Below are 6,597 nucleotides of genomic sequence, written 5' to 3' on the forward strand. Positions count from 1 at the left end.
GCTCAGAGTATCCTGCCTTGGCAAATCGCGCTGTTAAGACACTGATGCCCTTTGCAACCACATACCTATGTGAGAGTGGATTCTCGGCCCTCACTAGCTTGAAAACTAAATACAGGGACAGACTGTGTGTGGAAAATGATTTAAGACTGAGACTCTCTCCAATACAACCAAACATTGCAGAGTTATGTGCATCCTTCAAGCACACCCTTCTCATAAACCTGTGGTGAGTTATTCACAATTTTCGATGAAGAAATAAGGTTTTATATGTAAGATGGTTAAATAAAGAGCAATAGTATTGATTATTATTATATTACTATTTGTGCCCTGGTCCTATAAGTGCTCTTTGTCACTTCCCATGAGCCGGGTTGTGACAAAAACTCACACTCATTCTTATGTTTAATTAATGTATCGTATAGTGTGGGTGTGGCAGGCTGACAATGATGGCAAAAAACAACATTTGAGAGTGCGCTGACCCTGGTGCTGGAGGGGGTACGCAACTGGAGGTTGAATGTTTGAAGGGGTACGAGACTATAAAAAGTTTGGGAACCACTGGTCTACTGTATCAAAAGCTTTGGCCAAGTCAATAAAAATAGGAGCACAACATTGCTTTGAATCAAGGGCAATGGTGACATCTTTTAGGACCTTAAGGTTGCAGTGACACATCCATAAACTGAGCGGAAACCAGATTACATAACAGAGAGAATACTATAGACGTCAAGAAAGCCAGTCAGTTGATTATTGACAAGTTTTTCCAACACTTTTGATAAACAGGGCAAAATAGAAATTGGCGTATAACAGTTAGGATCAGCTTGATCTCCCCCTTTTAATAAAGGACGCACCGTGGCTGCCTTCCAAGCAATGGGAACCTCCCCAGAGAGGAGAGACAGGTTAAAAAGGTCAGAGATAGGCTTGGTGATGATAGGGGCCACAACCCTAAAGAAGAAAGGATCTAAACCATCTGACCAGGATGTTTTTTGGGGGTCAAGTTTAAGGAGCTCCTTTAGCACCTCAGTGACTGCCTGCAGGGAGAAACTTTGTAGCAGGGCAGTGGGAAAAGAGGGAGGAGCATCGGGGCTGGTCGCATTAGAAGGCGTAGGAAATGAGGAAATGTTGGACAGGCAAGGAGACATGGCTGAGGAAAATAGGCATCCTGATTTAATGAAGTGGTGATTAAAGAGCTCAGCCATGTCCTCCTTGTCAGTAACAACCACATCAACATTAAGGGACATAGGCAGCTGTGAGGAGGAGGGTTTATTCTCCAGGTTTTAACCATTTTCTTGGGGTTAGACCCACAGAAAGAGAACTGTTCCTTAAATTAAAGTAGCTAACTTTGGCCTTCTGGATAGCCTGAGTGCACTTATTTCTCATTTGCATGAACGAAAACCAGTCAGCCTGAGTATGCTTGTGCCAAGCCTTTCGCCAAATGTAATTCTTGAGGTGGAGTAACTCTGCCAGATCACAGTTCGAACCAGGGGCTGAACCTGATTATAATTCTCATTTTCTTTATGGGGGCGTGTTTGACAGGGGGGATCAAGCTGATTCTATACCAATTTACAGAGGCCAGGTCATGAAGCAAGGCTTGCTCATGAAAGTTTTTAGCAAGCGTCTATGACAAATCAGGACAGGTCGTTTCACTGAGCATCTATTACAAACACAGGATGTAAAACAGTGATCACTAAGGTCATTACAGAATACACCAGACTTATACCTATCAGGATTATTTGTGAGGATAACATCAAGGAGAGTAGCCTTTTCTGGGTGTTTGGAGTCATACCTTGTGGGATTGGTAATAATCTGAGAAAGATTTAGGTAGTCCCATTGCTTTAGGACAGGTGGTTTAAGCATGTCCCAGTTTAGGTCACCTAGCAGGACAAATTCAGACTTAGTGTAAGGGGCCAGGAGAGAGCTTAGGGCAGGTAGGGTACAGGCTGGTGCTGATGGTGGACAATAACACCCAGCAACAGTCAAAAAAATTGCTATTTGAACGTTTAATGCTTAAAACCAGCAAATCAAATTGTTTGGGGACAGACATGGTGGAGACAAACGAGCACTGAAGGTGTTCCTTGGTAAAGATTGCCACTCCACCAGCTTTGGAAGATCTGTCTAGCCAAAAAAGATTTTAACCAGAAAGGTTAACATCAGTGTTTTTCTTAACCACGTCTCAGTAATGACCAACACATCTGGATTGGAGCTGTGAACCCACACTTTCAATTGATACATTTTAGGTAATAAGCTTCTAGTGTTAACGTGCTGAAAACCCAGGCTTTTACTAAGGCAGAAATCACCAAAACAGATATCAGAGCACAAGTCAGAATTGGGTCTAGCAACAATAGATGGGCCAGGGTGTACATGTACATTTCCAGATATCCTCAGCAGTAATACAATCAGGGCACGGCAGAGGACAGGGAGAGCTCTGCAGTGCTGATTTATGACATCTGAATGTGCATCAGATGGCAACAAGATCCTATTTTACAGCAATTTCATCAGGTAACATGAATACAAAGCTGGCGAGAAGTGATTAGAATGGGATGGGAGGCCAAGAGTCTGTGTTACCAATAGAGAGTCAGAGTCCCGAGTGTGGGAACAAACATATTCTGTTCCACGGTTGGATAAACAAGCAAGTTCATAGTCAACAAAGCACACAGGAGCCATGAGGCAAATAGCATAAAGCACAAAAATATATATGTAACGTCTTGGGGCTAACAGTGCGTTTGTGCTGGAGGCGAGAGAAAGCTCGGGGGAGAGAGTGTGGCGGGGGTACCTGTACCAGACAGGGGAACACAGGCCAGGGCAGAGTGTGAACAGATCGCCAGGTGGAATCCAAGCAGCAGTGCAACAGGCAATGGGAGTAGAGGACACACCCACTTGGGAGAAGCTTTATTCAGGAGGCATATTCCTTGTAGAACATCCCAGCTAGGGTATAGCCTACATGATGAGATTATCATGGACAAAAGAGTCTTTGTATTTGTCAAACAGCAGCCAAACACATCGAACATCATATTACCAGAATAAGATCCTCAACCCTTCTTGGAAAGGAGCATCAAGCTCATCACCATGCACTTTCACCACCAGTTAGTTCATCATAACATATTTCATCTGTAGCCTAATAAACTGCATGCTTTTCCTTAGTCGTAATGAGAGGACCACACACCATTGTGATGGTTATTGTATCGATATTTGCGCATAAAGACGTTTCCACCGTCATTTCTCACATTATTTATTTTAGAAGTAAAAAAAGATGCCACTTTGTCTAGCATGTTTTGTCAACATTTGGAAAGTTTACCATCAAATGTGCTGTTTCTATCAGACCTGTCATGACATTTTTTATTTGACAGGTTCCTCGCATAAAAATGTTGGATGGAAACCTGGTTTATGAGGAATCTAAAAATGCACAGGTGAATAATGCAGGCTATTTAAAATGTTTAAAATGAACCATACTGTTTAAATGTACCTTTAAATGTAGAAAGAGGAGGAAGGGAAGCGCTACTAAGGTACACAATAGTACATTTGGTAGACAGAAGGTGCTCTTTGGTAAAAGGGGTAAATTGGTCATCAAAAAGAAAGGAGGACCAAGGCATTCTTCATATAATTAATTAAAATGCCTTTATTAGTATGGCATGTTCAATAGAAACAAAGTTTTAAAAATATTTGACAGGTTTTCGGTGTTTATGTGTCGGTGTTTATGCTCAAAAAAGTTTCCTCATTTTAAATGTTCTGTCGATTTGTTTGATTCCTTTTCTGTTGTTTTAGCCTCGTCTCCATTTCTTTCATTGTATGCACTTGGTATAATGCTCTTTTTATGAATGTGTTTTGTGAGTGCTGGTAAAGTACTTAGGGCTGCAAGTTTATCAATGTTACATAAAAACTTGTGACTGCTATTGTTCACCTGGATCAAATAAATGTTTATATTGTTATGTTCTTCAATACATATATACTGTCACGGCCGTTAAAAGACGAGGACCAAGGTGCAGCGTGGTGAGCGTACATTTTCTCTTTATTTGGAAAAAAGACGCCGAACAAAACAACAAACACTACAAAAACAAACCGTGAAGCTGCAGGCTATGTGCCCTAAACAAAAGTCAACTTCCCACAAAGAGAGGTGGAAAAAAGGGCTACCTAAGTATGGTTCTCAATCAGAGACAACGATAGACAGCTGCCTCTGACTGAGAACCACACCCGGCCAAACACAAAGAAATAGAAAACATAGAAATAAAGAAACTAGAATGCCCACCCTAGTCACACCCTGGCCTAACCAAAATAGAGAATAAAAGCCTCTCTATGGCCAGGGCGTGACATATACAGTATTAATGAAAACCCTGATGTGAAATTCCCAGTTTAGGAATCATTTCTTGACTAAATCAAAAACATGTTATATTCAAGTTCTAGTTGTCTATTATGCTGATGTTTCCTCTTGTGTGACTGAATCAATATTTCTATGAGTAAGGGAACTGGTGAATAATAATACCTGTTTAGGTCAATAATGCCTGTCATGTTTGCATAATATACCTGTTTCCTTTTTGTGTCATAACTGCTGATGATATAAATGAATGAGGAAACAAGTAGAAGATAAGTATTCATCTCTCTCCCTCACACACATCAACAAGGCATTGCTCTGTGTAGCGTGCCGTCTTTTGGATGGAACGTCAAACGGGTGTCCTGACTCTCTGTGGTCACTAAAGATCCCATGGCACTTATTGTAAAAGTAGGGATGTTAACCCCGGTGTCCTGACTATATTCCCAATCTGGCCCTCATACCATCATGGCCACCTAATCATCCCCAGCTTCCAATTGGCTCATTCATCCCCCCTCCTCTCCCCTGTCACTATTCCCCAGGTCAGTGCTGTACATGTGTTCTCAGTCAACTTCAAAAAGCTTATTTTTAGTTGCGCTGACAGTATACCATAAGAAACTGACAATGTAAATAAACAGTGAGCATACAGTACGTACTGTTTCGGTTGCGTGATTTAGCTGTCAGTGGTTCTAACATGCTAGGATAAGTATATCCTTGTTACGGATGTCAGGGCTGCTCTTCGGCGTGAAATTAAACATTAGTTTAAAGGCAGGATGTAAGCCAGTGTGTTTCACAATGTTACTGGTGTTGTTACAACTTAATACCATCCTGAAGATATGAACTGTGATATCTAATTTGTAGATCAGCGTTCACCCATGCCCTACACACACACACAACCTGCTGCACCCTGCAGCAAAAAATAACAATCTAAAATTAACACCAGCAATCTGATTATATGAGAATAACACACACACTCGCGCGATATGGTAATATGAGAGTGAAAACTGTTGCCCAAAGCAGAGCATTTCACAGGAGGCATCCTATTATCCAGCATCTAACAGCATTATTTACACACTATCTGCAATCTCAGATAACGTGTGTGTGTGTGTGTATGTGTGTGTGTGTGTGGATAGGATTGATTTTCAACATCTGAGACCATACTAAGATAATGTTTGTTGCCAAACATTCTTATCTGAGAAGAAGCCATGTAAACCATAGCTATAACCATAGCTATAACTGATCCTCTGTAGACCTCTGGAAGGTTTAACAGTAGAAAAACAACAACCACAGGTCATATATCCCAATGCTCACATTTTATTCCCAGATGTTGATACAGAAACACCACTGAGGATTCTAATACTACACACGAAGTTTAGAGAACATTCATCCCTCGTAATTTTCTTATCGAATCATAAACTGTGTTTTCTGCCTATTTAATTTATTAAACTGCAGTTATTCATGTTCTGTGGCAGTATTTGGCTTGATGTGAATTCATTCCACAGTCATTTTGTGTTTAAAATAATTCCTTGTGGCAGGAAATTCTACATCAGCAGAGGGATGCTTTAATAAGCAGACAGTAGTCTGTCTGGCTGGAGTGAAGATGGTGGGTGTAGGGACTGCGCACTCATACCCTCACCTTAATCCTCTCCCTGCGCAGGGTTTTTGCTCCACCCCATCTGCACAGAAGGCCAGCCCTCATGGCCCATGAACGACCTTAGGAGCACCATCGAGAGCATACTGTCAGGCTGCATCACAGCCTGGCACGGCAACTCCATCGCCGCGGACTGCAAGGCTCTTCAGTGGGTGAAACATGCAGCCGAATACACCATTGGGTGAACACTGCCTGCCCTACAGGACCACTACAACAGCAGGTGTCGCAGGAATGCCAAGATGATCATCAGGGACCACAGCCACCCAAGCCATGACCTGTTCTCCCAGCTTTAAACACTCAGACGTGGGCAGTACAGGAGCATCATGGCAAAAACTGAAAGACTGGCCAATAGTTTCTACCCTCAGACCATCAGGCTGCTGAATAGCCACCACTAGTCAGCTATCTGCTCCCCCCTCCCCCATGCTACCCCTCTTATGGACATCCCCAGCTACTCCCCCCCCCCCACACCCTCAAATCTCTCATACCTTACCTGCTGCTTCTGTCACACCCTGATCTGTTTCACCTGTCCTTGTGATTGTCTCCACCCCCTCCAGGTGTCGCTTATTTACCCTGGTGTATTTATCCATGTGTTTCCTGTCTCTCTGTGCCAGTTTGTCTTGTATGTTCAAGTCAATCAGCGTGTTTTTTCCCGTGC

The sequence above is a fragment of the Salvelinus sp. IW2-2015 genome, linkage group LG6.1 (assembly GCF_002910315.2).
Source record: "Salvelinus sp. IW2-2015 linkage group LG6.1, ASM291031v2, whole genome shotgun sequence".
Classification (NCBI taxonomy): Eukaryota; Metazoa; Chordata; class Actinopteri; order Salmoniformes; family Salmonidae; genus Salvelinus; species Salvelinus sp. IW2-2015.